The 25,769-nt window shown below is 45.8% G+C and overlaps 1 long non-coding RNA gene across 1 annotated transcript in view; it reads left to right on the top strand.

The window, feature by feature from the left end:
* The first annotated feature begins 6,337 nt into the window (after positions 1-6,337).
* LOC144142134 (uncharacterized) overlaps positions 6,338-25,769 on the top strand; it is a 63,669-nt gene continuing 44,237 nt past the window's right edge. The window contains exon 1 of the long non-coding RNA XR_013316853.1: positions 6,338-6,571. This is a non-coding gene — a long non-coding RNA (uncharacterized LOC144142134). The remainder of the gene's footprint in view (positions 6,572-25,769) is intronic.

Raw genomic sequence — 25,769 nt, forward strand, 5'->3', positions numbered from 1 at the left:
TTCATCGTTCGAGAAGCGGCACTTTTTAGGCTTCAGCTTTCACCACGGCGCGCGAATTTCCTCGAGTACAGACTCCAGTCTTGCAAGATGTTCGTCGAAAGTTCGCGCGAATACCACAATGTCGTCGAGATACACGAGAAATGTGTGCCACTTCAGGCCGGCTGGCATGGTGTCCATGACTGTTTGAAACGTTGCTGGTGCCGTGCAAAGACCGAACGACATCACCTTGAACTCGTAAAATCCATCTGGCGTTATGAATACAGTCTTCTCTGTCTCTCTCACCCACTTCTTTTTGCATGTAGCCTGTGTTCAAATTCATCGAAGAGAAGTACTTTGCGTGGCAGACGTGGTCGAGGGCATCGTCTATTCATAGCAGGGGGTAAACGTCTTTTTGGTGATTTTCTTCAGTCACCGGTAGTCAAGGCAAAACCTTATTGTGCCGTCTTTTTTCTTCACCAGTACAACCAGCGCAGCCCAGGGGATTTTTTCGGGTGTTTAATATCGTCGCTGAGCATGTCTTACACTTGTGTACGGATGGCGTCCCGGTCGTGTGAAGAGACGCGGTACGGTGACTGCCGGGTAGGTCGGGTTTCATCTTCGCTCATTATTCGGTGCTTCACTAGAGGAGTCTGACGTACTTTTGAGTTCGTAGAAAAACACTCCCTGTAGCGACGCAGCAAAGCCAATTATTTGTCCTGTTTTTCCAGCAGTAGCGCCAGATTCACGTTGAAGAGATGCGGAATCTGGAAGGTATTTTGGGATGCTCGTTAAAAGTCGGCGTTCGCGATCACGTCACTTGCTTTTTGCGTTTCTTCGAAGATCGCCATAGCAGCGCCCTTGCCTAAATTTTGTTACTACTTGGTTAAATTAGTGACCACAACGAGAGATTGGCGTTGCTTGAGAATCCCAACGGCCATTTGCAATCCTCACAGCCGTTGCTTGGCAAACCTAACAATCTGCAATCCTCACAGCAGCCCTATGTTAGGGGCTCCGTTCCGGCGTCATGGAGTGATAGGGAGAAAAATTATTGATTTGGTCGGCAGATCGAATATTGCACTGTTGTCCTATAAAAAGTCCATTCCATGAAATATTTCGCGGGAGCAGTTGGGCAAAATTACGTACGCAGCAGGGTACGTGTTGCCGTCTATGGTGACGCGGGATGTGCACGTTCCACTGGGCACTACAAGATGGCCTCCGGCTGTGCGTATGTGCGGGCCGTTTCATGTGGCCGTAATATTCTTCAACTTAGACACGCATGATCACCTCATGATGGAGTAGACGGAACCCCTTTCTATGAGGGCAACTACATCAAAGCCGTCGATGGACAACTAGACGTCGGACCCCGCCTTCCTCCAGTTCCGGGTGTGTCGTGGCGTCGTATCTCGGTTTTAGCGTCTTGACGGTTTGGCACTATGAGTCGTCGTTATCCTCGTTTTCTAAACGGCAGGCTGGGTCAAGTCGGGTACGCGTCGCACCATGTCGTTTTCATCGTGTTGGGAAGTCACGTCAGGGTTATATCGGGTCGTCGAAATGAGGACATGTCGGGAATCATGGTCTTCGGTGAGTCGTTGCGTCATTGAAGGGTTTTCATTTTTCCGTCGTTGTGCAACTTTACCTGAAGAAGTTACTGCTCTTAGTTCCCCCACGTGGTCTGGGCAGCTTAGACATGCGAACTCAGCATTGCTACGGCGGTTCGGCGACCGGCCTGGTTAGGGAGACGGCGGGTCCACGGCTGGTGTTGGACAGGTATTCTTCGATCTCAGATGGGCACTGGATGGGTCGGGGGCGTTGTGCGCTGTCGGAAAACCCTCGCAAACCGTTCTTCTTCTAGGAGCAGCGACTGTAGATGTGGTCCGCCTCTCCGCGATGGTAGCACTGCGGACGATTGTTGGGCGTTTGCCACATGTCGAACTTCCTTGGGGCGGAAGTTTGCACAGCAGGTGCTTGCGCCGGTCACAGGAGACGACGGTACGGACCCTCGTGACGATAGGTCGCAGGTGGACGAGGGCGACGCACAGCAACCGGTTAAACTATCGCTTGCGGCCGGCGGGGTGCTTTTGGCGTCGTTGCACTTCCCAGTGCTTGCTGCACTTGTGCTCTAAAGATGTCGGTTAGAGAAGTGACTTCTGGCTGCAGCGGCGTTGAGAAAAGTTTCTGCAGCTCCTCCCTCACTATTGCACAGATAGTCTCGCGTATAATAGTAACCGATAGGTTGTGAAATCTGTATGCTGTCGACGTAGTTCTCATTGGCCGTGCCGGCAAAGATTCCGTAGTACTGCTTAGCACACATTTCGAGGGCCTTTTCAATTGTGCTGGCTTCGTTCACGAATTCGGTGACGGTTTAGGGCAGATTGCGGACAAGTCCAGCAAACAGTCTTTCCTTGAGACCAGCATTAAATGACGTAACTTCTTTTCTTCCGCCATGCAAGGGCCAGCACAACTGAAAAGTTGGTTCTTCTCTTCGACTAACACAACAATGCCTTCGTTAGGTCCGCGTCTGCAGCAACAATTCCGCCGGCTCTTGTTGCACAATTATGGTGAACGTCGTTATAAATTGCGTTCTGAATTCATCCCAAGATTCGAGGGAGCTCTCGTTGTTCTCGAACCAGATCTTTGAAGAATCTTCAAGGTAGAAGAAAACTTGCCTCCGTATCTCCGCGTCGTCCCATCGGTTAAACAGCCTGATCAGTTTGACTTGCTCAAGCAAGTCTTCGGGATCATCTGAACGTGACCCATGGAATGATTTGGGCTCCCTGGGTTTCTGAAGGACGAGGGCAGGATTGGTAGCGCTGGTCATGGGGCCTGCGTTGATCATGGTGGTTTTCAGGTCTTATTTCAGGGCTTTATTCGGAAGCAGTCTAAATTGTGACTTAGGCTTGATTGCGGCTTCCAGAGATTGTTTGGCTAATAAAAGGTGCGTACCTCGCTCCTACACCAGATGTCACATAGCCAAAGAAGACGCATCTGTCTTGAAGCAAAAGCAACGTTATTGGAGCGAACTTGTACTTTCCTCACAACTCAAAGAATACACAGGCGGCGAAACAGCAGTCAAAAAAGTGACGTGCGTAGAGTCGTAGACTGGTGTCAGCGATTCGAATGCCGCGGCATCGGCACCGCGGAAATTTATCTTTGGGAGCGAGAGTTCCTGGAACCGTCGAATTACATCCGGAACCAAGAAAATTATCAAGGCTGTTCACGTTAGTTCGGAATGCTCGCGCTATTACGAGAGATAGCCTAGGCGGCATAGAAAAGAAGAATGGAACACTCGCTTCTTGGCACACACCCTTTGCTCTGTTTGCTCAGAAAGAGCTCAAAATCACGCACGGTAGGGATCATGCAGTTATCTACGGAGACGCCTACCAACATCGAGGTCAGCAGTACGCCATCTACGTGGCTACCTCCAGAACCAACCTTCTTGCGTATGCCTTACTCAGGATTCAAGATATGACGGCAGCAGAAAAGGCAGCCATTCCCTTGGCTCTCACTGAAGCAGGGGTTCGGAAGGTAGTCACCGATTCCCAACAAGCCTACCTGAATTACCTGTCGGGTTTGGTGTCCCGACCTGCACTGCGTGTGATAATAAACCACTCTCCAAATGGTTCCATTCAGCTCATCTGGATATCCACTCACGCTTCCATGGAGGGTAACAAATACGCCCAATAACATGCCTACGCCTTTACTCTCTGTGCTATGGAGCTGCACATGCACAAACTTACTAAACTGTCCCCTAAAAACAAATAAAACTGGGAATAGGGCACGTTATGTTCAAATTTATAAATTACTTCTCCAAAGTTTTTCAGCCCCTTCCCCGCTGCAACTTCTGTGCGAAAAAGGCTGTATGGCCACCCGCGGCCAATTCAACAATCACCTTAAAAATTGGCCAGGCTTTCGTGCGAGCGGGCGGTCACGTAAACATAGTCAGCTTGGCCCTAAAAAATGCGGCGGAGGTTATCTAACAATCAGAAAATAATCGAAAATATTTACCTGTTTGCCTCGCATTGTAAAGTACCTAAGAAGGGAAAAGATTGAAAAAGATAAATGAAACAACAATACTCATGCACGCATTGATAACGAGAGGTATATTGTACGGCTTGCCGTTCCAGAAAGTTACCGAGGCTGAATAAAAATAAATAAACATCTTCAACAGGCAGCGTATAAGACTGGCCTCAAACTTCCGCTTCTCCTGATCACCAAAAAGGTCGGCAATCCGCCTATCGGGACTAATCATTAGCAGCTTAAACTTCGCTACTCACTCTCAAAGAGCTCTTCGACTTGTGCCGGCAGGCAGAACAGCTAAACGCTTGAAAGAATATTCCTCAATCCACAATAATTACACTTGACATCAATCACATTGACACCCGAACATGAAGGTCTAGAGGACTCTGCCGAAGCCGTTAAACAGCAGGTGAACTTGCATACCATGCTCCCTGCACCCGCGAATACAAGAGGGTGAATGAGTATAAGAGGGTGAAAAAGTAGGGCGAACGTACAATTACCCCATCCACACCACCTGTCCCTGAAGCAAAAAGGGATCTCAGCGCTGAGGAATCGCTAGCTATGTGGGGAGTAAATATATCATCAAATCTTTATGGGCGAAAACGTTTTGTATAAATCTGCTACTTACGGAAAAACCCTACCTCTTCCACTCAACCTGGCCGTATATAAGCATATCCTCAGAGGCTACCTAATAAAACATTGCACATTCCGCTTACCCCAAAACATGGAAGGCAGCCCGGACCACTTTGTCACCAGGTCAGCGTGAACTAATTGAGGGAGCAAGAAAATTAGCCGCTGCATTTTAACCCTGACCTTCGGGTTTAACCATTAAACGCCCTACCATCTGGTTACCCCGTTTGTCTGAATTCGCAGTTTATCGTGTTTATCGTTTACTCAATAAAGATGTTCTGTCTGTTACCCTGGCTCTTAGCCAGAAAACTAAACGTTTTAAGGCTGGCGACGACTCTAGAGAAAAAGCTTTGAAGCACAGCACCCTCGCCGTCTCCACCAGCCCCTTCGCAGAGCCCCTTCACTGGCAAAACCTTTCAGGCTGTCATCTCTAGCTGCACAAGCGCAGGTGGCTTTTGTCGTTTCTGTGCCACGACGAATAAAAACCTTTGCAGGTAATTTTGCTTTCTTGACCGAACATCATTGCTTAGAAAGAATTATTTTCAAATGTCTTTCTTTCATGTGGAAGTAACGCTATCGCGTCGTACATCCTAAAACCTAACCATAGATATCATCTGGAACTTTTATTCTTTGCGCCTTGGAGTTTTTGCCAACAGAGATGAAAACGTTGGATGCAGAGGTGTAGAGCTTTGCTGAAAAGGTGTCTTCTCTTTGAAGCACAATGGTCTCTAGCGGGAAGTAGAAATGAGTGTCCCGGTGTTTTAATACGCAATACGAAGCACTGAAACACCCGGCGTTAACAAGTGACGCAGTGTTTTTTAGCACCGTGACTACACGAGGCGACGATTACGACTGCGACGAAGACGACAGGAGACGCCAACAACCCCTCACCCCTACGGGGTTTTGCTACTAAAAAGCACATTTACACACGTCAGATTATGTTTCGTATCAAGGAATGACCACCTCGAAACTGGATGAGGCCACATGCCGGGAGTGGGTAAAATGGAATTCTTATGTGGCAAATTCACAGCGACTTTCATTCAGATCAGGAAAGTTTTGACGGCTTTTCCGCGTGACTCACGGGCTTCACTGTTTTCTTAACGAAAATATTTTCCCGCAAGGCAGCCGGATTTCTATCCCCCAGCTTTTTATTAGGTGTACGCTGTCTTAAAATATTTTTACTAACCTATATTTCACCGTGTACTGTTTCAGATAAGCACGTTTTCACGAAACCACAGCGTATGCAACTCACCCTAATTAGGCATACTTTATTGCGTCATTTGAATTGTTAGGTCTTCGACCTAACAATTCAAATGATAATATTACTTTTGTTATTATTGCTTTTGTGATAATAATATTACTTTTGTTTATTTTTTTTAGTTTTTGAAAGAGATGTGTATTTAGATATCAAATTTTACAAAAAAATAAACCTTACAAGCTGTAACAAAAAACAAACATGAACAAAGACTCAAAAAGTTCGCGCTCGCATCTTATTTTCTTAAACATTTGATGAGTGTGCGAACGTAAGCAGCGGGAACGACATACCATTTCCAGCGAAGTATTCCGAAGTACGTACGAAAGTATTCTAAATAAAGTTGTGACATTTTTGCGAAATTATTCGAAATAAAAAAAGGTTATATGAAAATATAAATTAAAAAAATTCTGCCACGGGATTTAAATACCTCAAGTTTGCGGTGAAGATGTCAGAGGGCGATAGAGGTCTCGTGAGAAAGCTTAAGCAATATTTACAACACTACCAGGTGTATTTGTAGCAATAATCTTTTCGATAAATAAATGAATATTTCTCTTATCGGAGCAGTGAGGACTCAGGAGCAGAACAATCCCTGGCTTCGTGTTTCTGCGCGTGCAGTGCTCTAATGAAGACACTTTGTATTAAAGTGATCTTTTTGGTGGCTCTTTTAGCCACTGAAGGTGCAAACGCAAAGTGAGTAATACAGCTTTTTTATTCCGATATGTGGGAATCTTTCCTTTTTACAGAAAGTATTGTTCACAGCTTGTTATCTAAATTTATGGAGGTGCCTTCAGTCGCGGCAAAGCATCAAGCAATACTCAAATCTTCCAGGTAGCGTGTTATCTGGGATAACAGTAGTTATTTGGAGCACGACGTAAGGAGGAAGCAAAGCCGCTTTTTGCATAAACGAATAACAATATTTTCACGTCAGTTTGAATGTCAACAGTTCTGCGTGCTTAAAAGAAATTCTTTAAAAGATTCAAAAGCCCACTAGTAACAGGTGCATTCTAGTTCTACTTGCAATGCACTAACTCTACCAACGGCAGGTTTATATAATCGGTAGTCGCGAACGTATATTGGGTGTAATTTTATGGGCAGTTGCGTTGTAGATTTGAATTGACATCTCTTGGGATACTTGTACACTATAAGTGCCCGTTATTGTTAAGAATCTACTGTACAGGGAATGCATTTCTCTAATCATCACGTAAATGCTGGTGACATAACACCATCACCATTACGGGAAAAAAGATTCCTGTTTTCAGCGTAATCTTAGTTTTGGTCGTTGGAATCTTTTGAAGGTGTAATTTCTCGCCAATTTTCTGAGTTTATAGAATTTTATTAGGCTTACGTGCACCTAAAAATAGTCTATTGACTGGTAAAGCGGAGCTTTCTGGCTCTGCCAGCCAAAGGTTCCGTCAAAGCGGCTGGGCAGGCAGAGGGCACTTTTCACTCACGGAGCACAGTGTAGTTAGCGGGCTATACGGCGCTAGTACTTAGCCTTCCCCGTGTTTGGCCCGGCGGGCGCGTCGGCGGGACCCATCCGTCGGGTCGGTCGTCTGCTTTAGCGACGGTGTTAGGCCTGTTTTGCCGTAGCTTCGCGTCTCTTACCCATTTACTTCGCATGGCTAGATTAACTTGTTCCACAGCACCTCGTGGGTAAGCCGGACCAGACAGAATTACGTGGTCGCACGGCAAAGATACGTTTTTTTTAGAAATTTAGAAATAGCAATTTAGAAAACGCAGTCCCATTCGTGAGAAGCAGTGCGCAAAAGGTGGCGTTTCTATAGCGACCAATTGTCTGTAAGTGGTCTCTACATTTTGTTTTCCCGACCAGCAAACAAATCCTAACATATCTTTTCCGACGCTCTTGTTAGTTGCGACGTGTCCCGGTTGCACCGGAGGTGATGTCAAACAAGTTAATCAAGTTGAGCTTAGTAAGTGCGCAATGGACGCGAAGCTGCGACAAAAAACGACCAACACCTTCGCTAAAGAAGACGACAAAGCTGACAAAAGGGACGCGTCCGCCTTGGGGAGCACAGGGAACGCTGGGTAACAGCGCACTATCACTGCGCCATCGACACTATGCTGCGTGAGTGAAAAGCACCCTACGTCTCCACAGCCGCTTTGGGAGTTTCTTGTCCCGCACGGCACGAATAAACCTTTGACTGGTTGAGGTAGAAAAGTATGGCTTCGAAGAAAAGCGAGCCAACGTTTAAATACACACTGGTACTCCCGCGGTGGATCAGTTGCCAAGGCGTTGCGCTGCGGACCACGAGGGCGTGGGTTTGATTGCCAGCCGCGGCGGCCTTTTTTCTAATGGAGGCTAAAAGCAAAAACTTTCGTGTGAACAAGATTTTCGCACACGTAAAGATCCCCAGGTGGTCACAATTGATCAAGAGCCCACCACTACGGCGCGTCTCGTCTCCAGCGTTGCGTCGGCGCGTTAAACCCTACAATAAAATACATACTGCTTTGAATTGAAACTAGTTCACCGTTAAGATTATGTGTATGTGATCGTTTCAGGAATACGTGTCAGCGGTAACGTGTATTGCGGAAGCAGCTTTGAGACTGCGGGAAACCAATGCGCACAAAAGACTTGAGCACCTTTTAATCTATATCATATTTGAAAGATTTATTAAAAATCAGCCGCCCAACAACTTTTTTTTAGTAACGCAAACAACCGTGGTATTTTTCTGAAAATACCGGTGATCAATTTTTAATAACAGAATCTCAACACGGGTGCGTTGGGAAAATGGCGTGGTGCAAGCTTTATGCGAAGTACTACACAGAAAACGCAGATACACTTTTCTGTAAGAACAAGCCAGTTGTATTTTTAAGGCCCCTACGTTTATTTCTGGGGATATTAGGTATGTGCGTCGTTTTTAACGGCCTGTTGTCTTGTTTTGTGCAAATATATCAGAAAATAATTATGTTGACCTCGACATAAAAAGTCTGACTAGAATCATGCGGATATGTGTCGTCAAATGCCATTCCCCCGAGTTAGTTATAATACTACTGTATGTATCTCTTTTTATTCTACTTAAAGGCACCCTGAAAGGCGTTTTGACCACAATAAACGAACTAGTGAAAATCGTTAGATTGGGGCGTCAACGTCATCTGTGCAAAGTGTTACTCTTTTACGTCCAGCGGAAAGCTCGCACTTTTGTTGCAAAATGTGTCGTTCTTTTCTCACCCTAGCCTCCGCGCTTTCGGACACCGTCATCTTCGCACGTCTACGTAGGTCTACGTCATTAGGTAGACATTCCGGTATTGGGCGGATTTTTCACGCATTTCCGGCAAAGAGATGTGTCGTCTGCACACCGTCGGCTTGCCGGCAGACCTTCCAGCGTAGTTCCGGAGTGCTTGGACATTTTACGACTATACAAACAAGCGTAAACAAACGCTAATCGTTTGTAATGTATGCAACAAGGCCATAACACGACATGGATATTCCCTTACCTTAGTACGTTTCATAAAGAAAGCGTTGAAGCCCCGTGCCATTTCTATCGTGCAATCGCAGTAGCACCTTGAGCCAAATGCCCGGTTTTGACGCCTACACTTTATTAAACTTTAAAACAATCCAGCGGTGCGTTTTGAATGAACACAACGTCACAACGTGCGTTACAAGTCTGAAGCGCGATTGAAAGGTGATCGGCTGCCTCCTCCAGCTCGTCGTAACTTTGGCACTCACCTCGTGCGCCGTTTACGGGGACGAACAGCAAGTCACACTGGTGCGCAAGCCGAGAAGGCTTTTAGCCACGCGCACTGCACATACCTCGTGCGAGGTTCCGTCCTACGTCGGTTGAGAAAGGTAATCCAGACCATTGGAACCACTATCCACCCGCAGAAGCACAACGTCGCATTTCATCGTAAAACAAACGCGTTCACGACACACCCACCATCGCCTCCTGCATTTTTACCTTGCCAAACGCATCGCGCACTTCCCCATGGGAGTGAGTGGTGCGCCTGCAGTGCCCACATGTCGCGAGGTGGGGCCCCGATCTGAACCGGAATCACGCGAACGTAACTGACTTTGAGAACGGTTTGTGCCTTGTTGCAAGGGAGCCGATGTTTGAGATTGCCAAAAAAACGGCGCTCGCGCCAGCGCTAGAAAGCTCAGAGCCGCGGTGGAGCATATTTTGCCAACGTTGCCGCTCTCCACCACGCCTCGCCCCAAGCTGAACTGGTCACATGATTGAAGCGCTGGGAAGGCTACCGATTGGGGGAGAGTGGCCAGAGTAGAAGGACAGGGCGTTGTTGGTCGGCCCGGGCTGATGTGCATACAGGAGGCGATGCACATACACACTCACAGCTTCGGTCGCTGGCTTTGTTTAGCCAGTTTAGCTGCAAGCTTCGTTCGGACAGTCACAATGTTACGACGATACAGATCTGGGTGAGGGCGACGTGCTAATCACTCGTCGTATTTAAAAACACAGAGGCAAAAAACTTGGTTCATTCGAAGCAATTTACAGTCCACAGAAGAGCTTGACCGATGTTGGTTGTCGCGCTACTTGCCGCCACGTTAAAAACGCAAGCGGCCTCACGTACGCACGCTATTTTGATGAAATGGCGTCCGCTACTCTTCCGTCCGCTAAAAGCAGAATCGTCTAACGTATGGCGCATGCACACTGCGAACGATTAAAAAAATATCACTCGCTAACTGTTTGCGTACGACTGCGTACGTTATTCAAAAACTCTCTATTACTACCGCTCACAAAATATTTGTGCAGCTTGTCAGAACACGGGTGCACGCTGCTTGAGTGCGGCGCTGGTTTGCTTTGCGCATTCCCGTTCATCGCCACTGATAAAGCGATCCGAACCGGCGCGTTTTGTCCGAGGGTTCTGTATCAGTTTAAAATGTCTCTTTCACACGCCGCCGGTAGGAATTACCGCCGCCGCAAAATGAGACCCGGCAACTGTGGAGCCACATCTGGGACGGCGCTTTTTTGGATAAACAGTGCACGGTGCATCAAAGGGAACGAGCGCACGATCCTCCCCGTGCGGCTGCGAGTTCGCCACAGGTAGAAAGTCACGTGCCACCGATAGCAACTGCAGCAACGTACACCGCAAAAGGGCACGGCCAGAAAGCACAGATGCGGCCACGTTTTTTGTTCTCTTTCAAGCCTTGAGCGGCGTGCGGGATCCATGGTGTAAACAAAGATTAAAAAGCCAAAAGAGCTTGCCCGTAGCAGATGCCAGTCTGAGGAGCGTAATAGCGGAAGTACGTCACTGCTAAGGGAAGCAGCATTATGGGAGGGCAGGCTCTCGCGCCGGCAACAGCAGAGAAAAAGTAGAAAGGAGCAGGAAATGCGGAGTGACGATATTGCACGGTTTTTGATTTAACATTTTTTAGATAATACTCATCGCTTTAACCAAATTCATGCGAGAGAAGATTGCTAATACATTGCTTTATTTTGTTACATGTACATCCATGCATCGGCGGAAGCTCTTTCAGGACCCCTTTAAGGTATTTTGGAATAGCTTGAGGTACTGCAAAGTAGTGCGCTCAACATAAAGTTTATAAGCCCAAAAGAGAATTTGCTTCGTCCCCTATCCTACGTGGGTTACAAGAAGTGAAACAAGAACATTACTGAAAAGTCTTCTTATTAAAACCTTCAACTTGTTCAAATATCGCCTATGTACTCCAGTAAAGAAAGGTCGAAGGAATCATATACAGGTCCCGACAAACAGAAATAACTACTATTTAATGAGCACAGTATATCTGGTGGTCCATAGAGCGTGCTAAAATACTTGAGACGCCCCATAGAGAATACTCGACGTTGATTTTTAAATGCATTTCATTGTGCCCATTTTGATGCAAACCGAGCTTTGGAACGGTAGCAGAGTTTGAAGTGTATAAAACTTGGTTCCCCACCTCGTTATTTGTTTCGTTTGCTGTTTTTGCTTAGTTTTTCACTCCTGAACGATAGCAAGCGTTACGTCCGACAAAAAAAAACAAAAATTGTGTGGTTGTCTTCGAATGTTTTGTGTTTGCCGTTTCCCTATAAGTATGTTTCATTTGTCCCGATGCAGCTAATGATTCTTAAAGGAGCTACGGCATCGTCAAGCTGTCTGCGACAACTGTTTAGGCAGCAATTATTTGTGCCTTTATTTATGAAACAGTAAAGATGCGGGATGTTTAAAATAGGCTGAGAATTCAGAGACGTAGGTTTGTTTTACTTTCAGAAGAATATATGCTACAGAGAGTGAATTGCTGGGCTAGTTGATTCATAATGTTCAGAAAAGGGAAAACCAGCGAGCAGAACGCTGGACAAGAGGAGGAGGCACACACACAACGCCGCCGGACTAACAACTGGTTTATTCGGCAGAAAAACATCCTATTTATACGCCAAAACCTGTGCACGCGCACACTTTTGAACAACGTGAAGAGCTGAACTTTAAAGATAAATATTCAAATTCATTTTCCGTGATAACAACGGAAGGATAAGTAACGCAACTCTGTTTATTTTTTCTTATTAAATACGCTTCTAGCAGTTCGCGCTCACGTCTCGTTTTCCCACGACCGATAATGCTAGCGAGGTGAAACTGTAGGGCACAATTCTGGCAATCTTAATACATGCAAAGCTAAATTGCTTCCCGTGCCCAAGCCTAAGGTTCCTCGGTGCTGCCTCAGGCGTTCATTTAGGCACCCGCCAGTCTGCCCAATGTATATTTTTCCTTAGGACAACGGGGTAGAATAAACCACCCCAACTGCGCACATGGTGAACCTCGTCTGGTGGTTAGTTTTGCAAGTGCCAGCTGGCCTCTTCCCACCCGAGATTTGGGGGCACAGACCAGAAAGTTGGCGGGGAGCAGAGAAAACCATGTTAAACTGCTAGAAGCTAATTTAATAAGAAAAAATAACCAGAGTTGCGTTAGTGATCCTTCGGCTGTTATCACGGAAAAGGAATTTGAATTCTAATCTTTATAGTTCAGCACTTCACGTTGTTCAAAAGTGTGCGCGCGCGCAGGTTTTGGCGTATAAATGTGATGTTTTTCTGCCGAATAAACCAGTTGTTAGTCCAGCAGTGTTGTGTGTGTGCCTCCTCCTCTTGTCCTGCGTTCTGCTCGCTGGTTTCCCCTTTTCTGAACAATATATGGTACAGAACAAAAGTAGAAAAATACTAGAAGATTAATAATGTTTTAAACTGCCCATGCAATGCCTGTACAGGCGAATAAAAAATGCGGTAACTGGTTTCAGAGAGATGTATGCAGTGGCGGAGTAGTGTGTTATTGCGTGGCGACTTGTTACTGGCTCCAAAGTTTTAATCAGAGGTTTTAGTAAAACTTGCAAAGCGCTGAGCTTTTCCCAAATGTCTTCCATGTGCTTTGTATATTAGGTAGAAATATATCAGCAATATAATAAATGAGCAGATAATAACTAAAAAAACCCCAGGCTTCCTGAAGTTGTGTTATCCACTAAAACATCTGAGCACCACCAGAACTATCTTCGGCGTTTAAAACGTTGCCACGCCGATATTCGAGTTCCCACCCTGGCACATTATCTATAAGCCTCCTTAACGCTTATTGAGAGTCTCCTGGCAAAGCATAATATTGTCGGCGCAAATCGATCATTTATGCATTACATAAAAAATACCAAGGATTGAAAGCACAAACAGGCGGTGTGTTCAGCAATACAGATATTCTCTGCTACTGCTATGTGCACCTATATCCGTACGCCATCCATTTGCCACTGCTCCAATTAAAATTTGCCTTGGTTCACCTTTATTAAACCCTATTTGATAGGGAAAGCTTCACTGCCCTGGCTACGCCCACTGTTGTGGTGTGGTCGAGGTGCGATTTCGCAAGGGTATACATATATGTTGGTAATGAATACACTTTTTATTCGCTTCAAAGCATTTTTCGCTATTTGCTTCACGGTGTTGTTCACGCCTCGGCGCTCTAAGAGCCACTATAGCTAGATCATCGTCCTCCATCGTCGCACACGGCTATGCGTGGCACGTGCCCTCATGGCATTCCTCTTTGGCGCGCGTTCATCGATGCAGCGTCTATCTCTTAACTTTCTTCTTCCAGGTGGCGGCATGGTTTCTGCGCACGTTTTTCTTCCCTCCTCGGCTATCTCTCGCCGGAAAGGTTGCAATCTGGGCTAGTTGGAAATACATGTGCTTCGATAAAACCACAGCCAACTTCAATAAATACAAAGGAAGTGAAACACAGGTTGTATCTAACGTGCATTTAAAAACCATGTAGTGGCAAAAAAGGGTCCACATGACCCATCTTTCTTCACATTTTACAAAGTGAGCAGATTTCAGACACATTTTCCGGCAACTCAGATGTTATTTAGCGCCGTGAACCAAGGCCCGGGAAATATATAAAAGCTCCACATGGCAGAAACAGGAAGAAGACAAGTGTGTCAGCTAAGCAAGCGTGTGTCTTCAAACCAAAGAGATGGATGTCTGCATGGGCCTAGACCGTAGCCGGTGGCTGGGTAGTTGCCCTACCACCGTGGCTTTTCTAAACTTGTTTTGCTCATGCGGGTTGTCTTTATGGTTTGGTGCTAAGTGTTTACATTCACCCTTCTTGATAATAAACTTAAGTTTTTAAACCAGCGGCTGCCCTTACGTTCCTCTCCCTGTGTCTGTTTAGGTTCTCTCTGGTTTAATCAAGCATTAGCCTATCTCCCACGGCTGCCTACCCCTCCTTGCCATCGGGCCATTACTCCGCGCCGCGCGCCTGCGGAAGGGGGTTGTGTTTTGACCTCTACCTCTCAAGGTAAAAACTGGTGACCGCACAAACACTGTCCGAGGAAGCGTAGTGTAGCTTTCACTACAATACCAAATGTAATAATGTTTCCAAAGAACTGCTTTACTAAGATGCATTATGCTCTGGGTGCAACATTAGGAAAAAATTCATCCAATGTCAACACTAGGATTTTCAGAGATTAACGGGGTGATGTCGTACTCTACGTTTTTTGAAAGTTGAGAGTAGTGCAACGATGGTGGTGGTCTGCCAGGCAGCAAGGTCTTCCTATGTTTTCGTTTGGCTTCATAAGTAAGGCCGGCGCCGGTTGTAATTTGTTGCGGCTGATACACAAACAGCAATTTACTATCCAAGGCTAAGCCGTTTGGGAAATCAATTTTCCGGCAGGCTTTCCAATGTTTTCAAATGAGAACATGCACTGCTTGTGTATTTTTGGGTTACGGGCCAGTCAGGTTGATGCGGAAAATACCGTACGTGACGTCGTCGATTCGTTTGACCACAACAAACGGGCCGAAATAACGTGACATGTGCTGGTCAGATACCCACGCATACTGAATGGCTTTTAAAGCCACATAAAATCATCAGGTGCATTGGCAGCATGCGTGAATGATGGTCGAATTGCTTTTGAGAGCACCGATCTGGTACAATCAATTGAAGTCGGGCAAGCCAAATAGCGTCCTTATCAAATATTCCTTGCCTACGAATGATCACCGTGCAGGGCAATGTAGGGCATGGTGTGCAGAAACGGGGATGGTTGGAGGGCGTAAGCGATAAACTAGGTGCTATAAACAGTTGTTTCATTTTGTTGGAGTTGTACGCGCACGGTAGAAACGAAGAAATACCTTTGTAGAGTGTATGTTTGAACCGAAGTACATAGCTTGGCTTCTGGTGTTTCATTATTTTGTTGCGCAAGATTGTTAGGGCGAGGGTGGTATGTCTAAAATTGGGACAACTGCACTGCTCATAGGTCGAAAAGCTCTGCAAGCACTGTTTCAGTGAATGTAGGAAAGCGTTGACTGAATATAATTTGTTGTTGTGCACAGCCAAGCAAAATTTCTACAAGCAGGAAGAGAGAAATGGTTTGCAGTTGCAGAAAGTTTAGAAGCCCTTTATGCGTACATACAAGAATCAAGAAGTTTCGATGTGAGGAGCGCCGGGAAAGGCGCACAGAGTCGGCCAACCTTTTGAAAAGAACGACATGAAGGCTGCACAGGTGGAAGTAGCCCTCCCCCATAGAGGCGGGAGTTTTCATTTTTTGACAATGGGCACAAGTAGTGACATAGTGCTCAGTAGTTCGACTTGTTTCGGGCCAATAAACGCACAGTTTAGCACGCTGCATTGTTAGCGCTGCCCCCATGTGGCTCGATGTTGCACTGTCGTACATACCTTTCAGACAATGTTCAGAGGCCTATGTAGTACCCACAAGAATCAGACGCTAACAGGCGGTGAAATAGTTCTCCGTGATGGACAAGTCGTTTTGAAGCCCGAAACGGGACAAAAGGTTCCATTCACGTGATGTCAAAATTGACTCCAAAAGTGCGTCTTTTTTTCTGCCGTTTTAACACAGTCAGGTCAGAGAACGGTGCAGATATCGACTCGACACGCTCATCGAAGTTGCTGCGGCAGAGATTAGTGGTGGTAATGTTAAGTGAAAAAGGCATTCTGCATTGGCATGCTCGCGGCACTTGTGTATGACAGAGTGAAACCTCGGTGCATAAGTCGCCCACAGGAACTCGAGGATTGATCAGCCATCCAAAAATATTGCGAACTCCATCGAACATTGGTGGTAGCCAAACGAAGCATTTGCTGTCAAACCCCACGCGGGGAAAGGCACATACCTACACAAAAATCGGGACCCTAACACAACAAATAATTTTCTTATACTTGCGGGTTCACATACGGCTAATCCTTTGCACAATAATATTATTCTTCATATATAAGTAGTGAGTGATTTGACACTATATAGATTTATTAAATGTTTTAACACACTGTGCAGTACGTTTTCGAAGTCTTACCTGTCCGAAATTTTCGTACGCGTTTAAAATATTCAAAACAATCACAGTCAACAATGAAAAAATTGTACGTATCTCTAAGTAGCATTTCTACTTTTCAGTTACACATATTAAAGTTCGTATGAAATTGATAATTTCGGATGTTAAGATATTTCTCAAACCGTGGTGTGTATTCCGGGTGTTTTAAGACAGATTTTATGTAATTTTAAAACTAGGCCTCTTTAGCTACCATTGGAACTGATCCGGTGGCATGGAGGACGCCATAAAACAGGCTGCCGTTATTATTTAGCGTAGTATTAACGTAGTATTTGTTTATAGCATTTTTATTATTGCAGCTAGGCTTGCGAATATGATCTGAAAATTCTAGAGAGTCATTAGTCGACCGAACATGTCGCATTCAACCCAAGGGGAAGTTGAAGTGCTTTAAAAAACTTTTATTTAGAGGCACGTTTGTATAGTTTCTTTCCCGGTGACTCCGAATATCACATTGAATTTCATCGGAAATGAGTCCAACCGGCATTTATCTTTCAAAACTCGCGGTCCCGTTTCAAAGACGCACGCTTTTCGTTTTGACACATCTGATTGGTTGCGCCAATCATGACTTTCGAGAACCCGCGCGCCATTCGGCCGCACGGGTTGTAGGAAGCATTGGGAACAATCGCACGGCAGGGGTGCTTGCCTTTTTGGCAATTAAGCTGCAGTTTAATGTTCGCACATGACAGCAAGTTTATTTTCCAACTTCCCGTACTGTTTGTTCAAGTATCTTGGAGCTGAAATTTGCTTCACGACCAAAAACCCCAAAGAAGTGACTGTGGCGTCGGCTAGAGGGTTCCGTCAAAATAATTCTGAATTAGCAACCCGCTTACGGGGTTTCTATTTCGTACGTTTATATTAGGTACTGCTGAACTGTTTGTTACTATATACAAAACCATTTATACCCAAGACTGAGCGGCATTTTACAAACAATCTGCCAGCGAAAAGCACGTACGTGCAATGCGCGAAAAAATAGCGCTCATGCGCTGTAAACGTCTATGCGAGACAAATGTTGCCGGTACACGCATAAACCAACAAGCGGACTCTGCTTCTGAATTTCCTTTGTTCGTTGTCGCCCACACCACCCCCCTTTCTTATCCCCATACACACAACCACACACGCCCGCGCTATTTGGGCAGCGGCGCTACTGCACCTACACGATCGCTATCTGCACTTCGATGAGTGGCGTCTAAACTGCTTGACATGCATTTATTCTGAAAACAGTAGCATACCGCTGCCTCCATAGCCTCATGTGCTCTAGTAGGGATTGATTTTTGTTAGTGCGTTGCGGATTTTGCAACAACATTACGGGCACACCGGTATAACTAACAGACCAATCGGACGAGGCAGTTACGTTGTAGTTATGGTACTTTATCACCAAACGTTTGTGATAATGAGTCGTTGGCCTGTTTCAGCATTCTTAAATTTAAGGAGTTGTCACGCTAGTTCGATAAAGGCCGTATATTTACTCTTCGGTCCTACTTTTTCTAATATCATCGTTATATCTATATCAACGGCTATTGCTGGAGTACTGTTGAGGTACAGCTGCCACAAGTGCTTGCCAGGTTATAATTTGCACGCACACGGAGTGTTGGGCAAAGAAATAGGCTACCACAGTCAACACCAATAATGGCACGGTGGTGGTTGGGACCGGCGTTTTTTTTATTCCAGACAACTATTACCTTATCGTGTCAAGTATACTTGCAAAACAAGTAATGTGGGGGTCCTGGTTCCGTAACATTGTGAGAATACTGTTTACCCATGAGCCGGAAGAAAAATTCTATCAAGATTGGGCCCATGTTTTAGTTAAATTGGGGTTTTAAACGCTGTTCTGGACCGATTGAGAAACAAAACCAACGCTTTGATGAAACAGGTATTTTCTGAACAAAGTGAGTTTCTTTCTGGAACCGAACGCAACAAATAGAAAATAGAAAAAATCAAATAGAAAAAAAAGAAAGAACACGAAAAATGCCCTGGAGCGCATTACGAAATATTTAACATAGTTTAATATATTTTTTGTCATCAAGCACAGCCGTATCGGCCGTCGCGTCGGTATGTTATAAATATCCCGGCGATGTATTATCCTGATTAGGACTAAGGCACGGTAACGTAGGCCTCGTTTGGCGTTCGTGCATACCTTTTGAACACAGAAATTATACAAATAAGTACTTTGAACAACAACAACAAGTATCATTCTTCCTGCGGCGAGCATCTACAGGAAACACAGTCAAAAGAGCATGGCAGAGGCGGCCTATCCGGCCGGAAGTCCAGGTATGACGCTTTCTGGCCGGTTTTTGCCTGCACTTTTCGGTCATCCGGCCTCGCGCGCAGAGATGGGGGCGCGCATCGCGCAAATTTTGTTGGCGCATTGTGCTGCTTTTATTGCTTGTATTGCGAAAATATTTCGTACACGGGAACTATTAAATCCGTACTTGCTGCTACTCAACCTTTATTTTAATTCTAAAGCATCTTCACCTTCCCTTTAGGTCGTAATTGCCCGCAAACCCATGGGCTGGGTACTTGTGTCATCCGGATGTGTGCATCTGTAGCTTCGCAGCTGAAAATGGCCGCAAAGCGATGTCCCTGTGTTGACAAGATTGATTGGTGTACACGCCTGCCACAGCGGAGGTGCGTGCTCGCATGCCTCTCCGTTCTAGTCCGGTCGTGGCAACAAAATGGAGGGCAGCGTAAGAGTGGCGTGCACAGCTGTGAGTTACGTCAACCTATGAGTGTGACTTTGCGGCACCGTGCTCTAGAAGCGCTGGTCTGTAGTACTGAAGTATAAGTGGTCAGAGGAAAGACCTTCGTTATATTCTATTTTCAACAACATAACGCCAGATATCGGTTGGCTGATGATCCCCTAAGTAATGGACATTCCAAACGCATGCCCAACTGCAAAACGTTAGAGAAAATTAAAAAATAGAGACAAATTGTCACTCTTAATAGCAATTGTTGTGTTGCGTCCACCAAGATCCCTTGAAGAAACAAAAAACGAAAGAAACTAACACTCATGCACATTATTTGAAGATAGCGAAGCTGTACGTAATTACCACACCCAGCACGAAAGTGTAAGTGCACGAATGCAGCCGGTTTGCGTTTTCGCTGCTGCCGCAATGACATTTATTCCAATATTGTTGCTATAAGTGTGAGCTCCCTCATTGTTTTGGAAGGGAAAATCATTGGACATCACCTTCTAAAGGTTAACCCTATAACCTGTCTTTCTCGCTTTGATCAAATGTTGCCTGATAACAGCAAATACTGAAGTGTTTCTGTCAATCTTGGCAAATCTCTATAATTGAGTATGCTTGGCTTCACAAACGCGCGACGGGAACTGTGGGTGGTCATCGCGAGGAATGCACAAATGAGCGCTAGCATTTCGTTTGGTTCTGTTGACTGCGGGCCGTCGTTGCGTGGCCCGCGCTTACGTGAGGGCACTAAACCATTACTTGGTATTTTTTTACTGCCGACCCGAAAACCTACGTTCACTAAAGAGGTTGACTCTGAAAACTATATTAGTTCTGAAAGCATTTTTGAATTACCTGAACTCTCTCCTGAAGCAACCTTTCAAATCTAAACATATAAAATATTTTCGATCGCTATTGTGTTTACAGCCAACCATCAACCTTGAAATTAAAAAAAACTCGGTCGACAAGAGTAAAAAACAAGGCCTAAATGCAGCGGCCTAAAGAAGAGTCTGCTGAGCCTTGTTTAAGCCATTGCATTTGCAAAGAGCAAGGTAGTTACCATCCGTTTCGTGCGTGTCTGAAAAAGCGTATTTTGATGCGCTACACTTTCTTGGCCGCTACTGTGGTTTGTCATCGACAGTCCGACAGAACACAAAAACCATTGCCACTTCTTTCCAGACCCCTAGCGTGGATGCCAAAGTTCTACATCTCTGGGAGGCCCGTCGAAGCTTAACAAAACGGTGGAAACGGCAAAGACATAACCGCAAACTTCGTCTCAGAATTGCAGCACTTAACAAAGAAGCCACTGAATACGCCAAACACCTCTCCAAAGAGAATGGGCTTCAGTTATGCGACAGCCTCCAAGGTACCCTCACCCCTCGCCGAACATGGTATTTGCTAAGGCATCTTATGGACTCGCTTTCCCGGAAGAATGAAACTCAGCGTGCTATTACCCGTACCCCAAACTCATTCAACGGATCAGCCCACGAGCTCATACAAGCGCGCACAGCTAAATACCTTAACACCTCCTGCCACTTCACCCCACCCCCTACACGGGTCGACAAACAATGACCTGGATAAGGACTTCCAACTGTATGAACTAGAAGCAGCTGTTTCCAAGTGCAACAAAAATAGCACTCCCGGTCCAGACCAAGCCACTTACCGGCTTCTTGCCAATCTGGATGGCGAATCTCTCGATACTCTACTCCACCACATCAATTTATGCTGGGGCTCAGGCCAACTCCCTCCCCAGCGGAAGACAGCTGAGATCCGGTTCGTACTCAAGCCTAATAAGTTCCCTCACCTAGATAACCTTCGGCCCATTTTTCTAACCTCATGTGTGGGTAAATTAGTTGAACGATTATTACTAAAGCGCCTTCAAACCTTCCTTGAAAACAAGGGTCTCATTCCCAACACCATGTATGGGTTCAGGAAGCATCTGAGAACCCAGGATATTCTCCTTCGAATTAAAGAAGAGGTCCTTGCCCTGGCTACCCGTCACTCCCCGCGAGCTGTTCATGCCTTACATTTGAAAGGCGCATTCGACAATGTCTCGCATTCATCCATACTATGCCGTTTTAATCAAACAGGCTGCGGCCACCACACGTACTCATACAGTGCTGACTTCCTAACTCAACGCCACGCTATCATGCCGGTAGGAGACGTTTAATCTCAGCCTAAAGCACTGGGTGATCGGGGCACGCCTCAAGGTTCCGTCCTCTCTCCACTACCTTTCAATCTGACCCTCCTGGACGTACCCCATCAACTCAACGCCATCCCGCACGTTCATCACGCGCTTTACGCCGATGACATCACAATATAGACAGACACTGACTCCATAGGAAAAATCCAAGACTCACTCCAACAGGCTACGGATGTCATTAACAATTATGCCTCTTCAGTCGGACTTCAGTGCTCGCCACAAAAATCGAACTTATCGTCGTACGCAAAACCTCCCCCTGCTTCACACATAGAACCGATTTGTATCCACCTCGACGACCATACCATACGACCCAGCTCCTCACTTCGAATTTTAGGCCTTATCATCCAGGCCAACAGGCGTAATGATCAAACTTTATTGAAGCTCTCCAAGGCGTTTCAGCAAGTCTCCAACATGCTTCGACGCGTTTCGAACCGGTGCCGGGGCATGAAGGAGAAAGATCTCATCCGTCTACTTCAAGCTCTCCTGATTTCGCGAGTAACCTATGTAACACGTTACATTACCCTCATCAAAAGTGACATGGAAAGCATTGATCGAATAATTCGCAAAGCTATTAAGCATGTAATAAATCTACCTATGAACACTTCGACAGCCCGTCTCCAACAACTTGGCCTCCACAATACTGTATCCGAGCTTATTGAAGGCCACCTATCAAGCCAACGGCTCCGTTTAACACAAACACCTGCAGGGCTAGCCCTCCAAAACAGCCTCCATATCACATGCCCGCAATGTACTGCCTGTCAGCCCCTTCCTGACCATTGGAGAAGTAACATCCAGGTTCGCCCTTTACCCAAATAATGCACCCTGAACTCCATCCCGGCCGCCGACAAGCCCGAAGCCAAGCACATGTGAATATTTATAGAAAAACAACAGAAGTCGCCTATACGGATGCTAGTACCTACCCTAATGGTCGACACAAAGTAGCCGCAGTCACCACAAAAGGCGCCCTCATTAACTGTGCATCAATCAAAACATCATCAATCTGGGTTGCCGAGGAGCTAGCTATCGCCTTAGCCCTCATACACACGAAGTACCGAATCATTATCACGGATTCTCAAGCTGCCTGCCAAAGCTTCTTAGCCGAGAGTGTGGCCCTTCTACTTTAAAGCTACTTTTACCTCTTCAACCCCGTCGTACAGTTAATATCATCTGGACTCCTGGCCATTCCTCCCTGACGGGCAACAACTTTGCTCATCAGCAAGCCTGCGCCCTCCCTCTCCAGGCTTCCGAGGAGACCACATCGTCAATCCCGATAGTGGGGTATCAAGACATCACGCGATATTACCGGTCCGACAGACAACACTTCCCTCCCCCTCACCCTGCGCTATCCAAGAAAGAAGAATCGCTGCTCCGAAGACTACAAACCAATACCATTCCTCACCCAGTTCACCTGCATCATATGTTTCCAACTCAATCCTCTGCTATATGCCAGTTCTGTTCACAACCCTGAACTCTAGCTCATATTATAATACAGTGTGTGTGCAATCCCAAACTTCCACCTCTCCGATCCCCTCTTCCCACCCCTGAGCTTTGGAAGGACCTGGTGACCAGCGACCATCTGGACCTCCAGCAGCTCCTGGTATCCACAGCGAAGGCTCTGTGCTGAGTTGATGGATTCCCGGACTAGGGAACCACTCCCACTTTAGTAAGCTTGAATAGACGTTTCTCTCTCTCTCTCTCTCTCTCTCTCTCTCTCTCTCTCTCTCTCTCTCTCTCTCTCTCTCGGCGTCGGCGTCTGGACTAAGCGAACTAAGGCGGAAAGAATATAGCTGCGGAAAGAGTACAGAAGAAGTGAATATAAGGTCATTATACTGAGCCCGCACGAGATGCTCTATGGCGGCTCCACTATGTTAAACTGGGAGTGCTAGGCACAGAGACAGGCTGCAAGATGACACCCTTGCCGCCGTTGCCATCATCTGCGGAACGATGATGTGCGTTTACTTCCTGAGAGGCACTTTGCACCGCTGAGGCGATGCTTAAAATCGGTGGCGCCTAAGAGAACCCACGAGTGAGGGCTGCCTAAGCACACTGCCGCACTTAGGAGTGATTTCTGAACAATGACTGAGGCGATCGCATGTCCTTCACGTCCTCCTTGTTGCATGGCTCATTCGAACGGCTTGGCATTTTATTGGGAGATTCAAACACAATTTGCAACAATTCGCACAATGACGGCGATGTTCGGCGAGATAACGACACAGTTGAGGGCGCCGCCGAGCGCTCGCTGATCACCCATTTAGTTCCTGATACGCACGCCGCTGCTATGCGTCAATGCCGAGCGCGCAGGGCGAACCGTAGTTCGAATTGCGCACAAATTTTGCAGTAAGGAGTGTAGTAATCGGGAGGCATTTTTTTCTAAAACTGTTTAGAGGCAAAGTCATTAGTAATTGTGCCAAACGGTTTTCTCGAATGTCTTCAGTTATCAGAAATTAATAAAGTAGGATTGTAAACAATATTCATATACATAAGACCAATTTATTTTCCTCCAACCAGTAATACCGTTGCTCACTCGTTACTCTATTGTCGCATCGTATTATTAACTTTCATTGAGTTATCGCAGAATACCTTCTTTAACAGAAAATAAGTACAAACCCACAATGCCATACAAACTCGACAATGAACATTCACAGTTAATATTTTTTGGAAAATATTGCATACAGTGTGGGTTGATTAGTGTGTAGCTCTGAACCTAAGGTGTATTTGTAGCACTCTTGATGATTTAGAAATGATGATTAATAACGGGAATGAAATAGGTCGGTAAAATGTTGCCAATTATTTTGGATGATCATTACATTTGCTTTATTTTATATCTATAAAGCAGCAGGTCAATGTTTTATGATGATGTTTGGAGTTTACTGGCGCGAGGCCAGGGTCAATGGTCTAGCGAAAAATTCCAATCCTCAATAAATTATTGCATTCGGATTGATATCACTATGGTTAGAAAACTCACTAACCCTAAATTCTTGCATTGTCATGCTCTGTGGAACCGCAGAATATCAAGACCTATAAACATAGAACAACGCTTTCTTTGTGAGGACACCAAAACACAAACGGACACCTACAGGCATTGGCGCATTCATTATTCAGAAACAAACCGAGGTTCAGAAAGTCACTCCGTACTCATTTTGGGCAATTTCATGGGCCAAAATAAGTGTTCTTCAAGAAAGAGAGAGTGCTGCACAGAAGCGTCAGCAGTGGCTAGTCCAGTGTGTAGTTTTGCGTACGCACGTTCAGAGTTGTCGCTCACAATCGCTCACTTTGCTAGCTGGCTTAGTCGAAGGACCGTGCTGGGGAACTCGCTCGATGCAGACCTCGATTGCAAGCTTTAAACACCACGGTGACACACAAGTGAGGTCGAAGGCACAACACGTCAGACTGTCTGTCACATTCTTCGGGAAAATCAGCGTCACAAGACATGGACAATAAGGAGGATAGGTAGAGTGATGATGCATTCAACTTAGTCGTCTGAGGGAACACCTCAATTGAGAAAAAGCACAGTTATTGGTGTATTTATTCATGTTTTACCCGTAATAAATATTTGTCAATGCATCCCGGACAAGAAGAATAGCGACCTTGTATAAGATCGCGCCTATAGCTGATCCTCACGACCTAGCGACAGGACTTACTCACAGAAAGCATGTTATGACGACCTTAGGTATACACATATCGGGCATAGTCGTACAGTTGCCCAAAATACCAGAAAGTTACTATTGGATGCGAGTTGAAAATTATATTTCTATACGCTGCCCCACAACACGCACCACATTGTCAACAAAGACCTTTTCATTACGATGTGGGTACATTCTTCCCTAGCCCTTTACCAATGGCGCCGTTCTAATAAACTGGAAGAAACTTACTTAGCCGTTTTCATAAAATAGCCTCGGGAAGTTTCTGGCTCTTCTTGCTCTTCGCTCCTTGGTTCCTGTAGAACAAGTGCTTTCCGCACTGCTAGCGATAAATTAATCAGCACAGTGGACATTGATAACATGTAGGTTGAAGCTCGCCCCCTAGGATTATACGTGACACTTTCTGCGGCTGTTTCAAGAAAGTTTGGAGATTCTTTGCCGCACCCTTCCATAGAGGACCGAGGTTTTTTTTCGCATGATCAAGAAGTCTCGGACACTGCCTGACCGATATGCCTTTTAGAACGTCATTTATCAGTATTACACTTTTCAAGGAAGGAAAGGTCACCTCAGGTTCCACCGTCTCAAACTTCTAATTTT

Source organism: Haemaphysalis longicornis, unplaced genomic scaffold (assembly GCF_048455015.1).
Source record: "Haemaphysalis longicornis isolate Haplotype H1 unplaced genomic scaffold, Haemaphysalis longicornis Haplotype H1 scaffold_6, whole genome shotgun sequence".
Taxonomy (NCBI): domain Eukaryota; kingdom Metazoa; phylum Arthropoda; class Arachnida; order Ixodida; family Ixodidae; genus Haemaphysalis; species Haemaphysalis longicornis.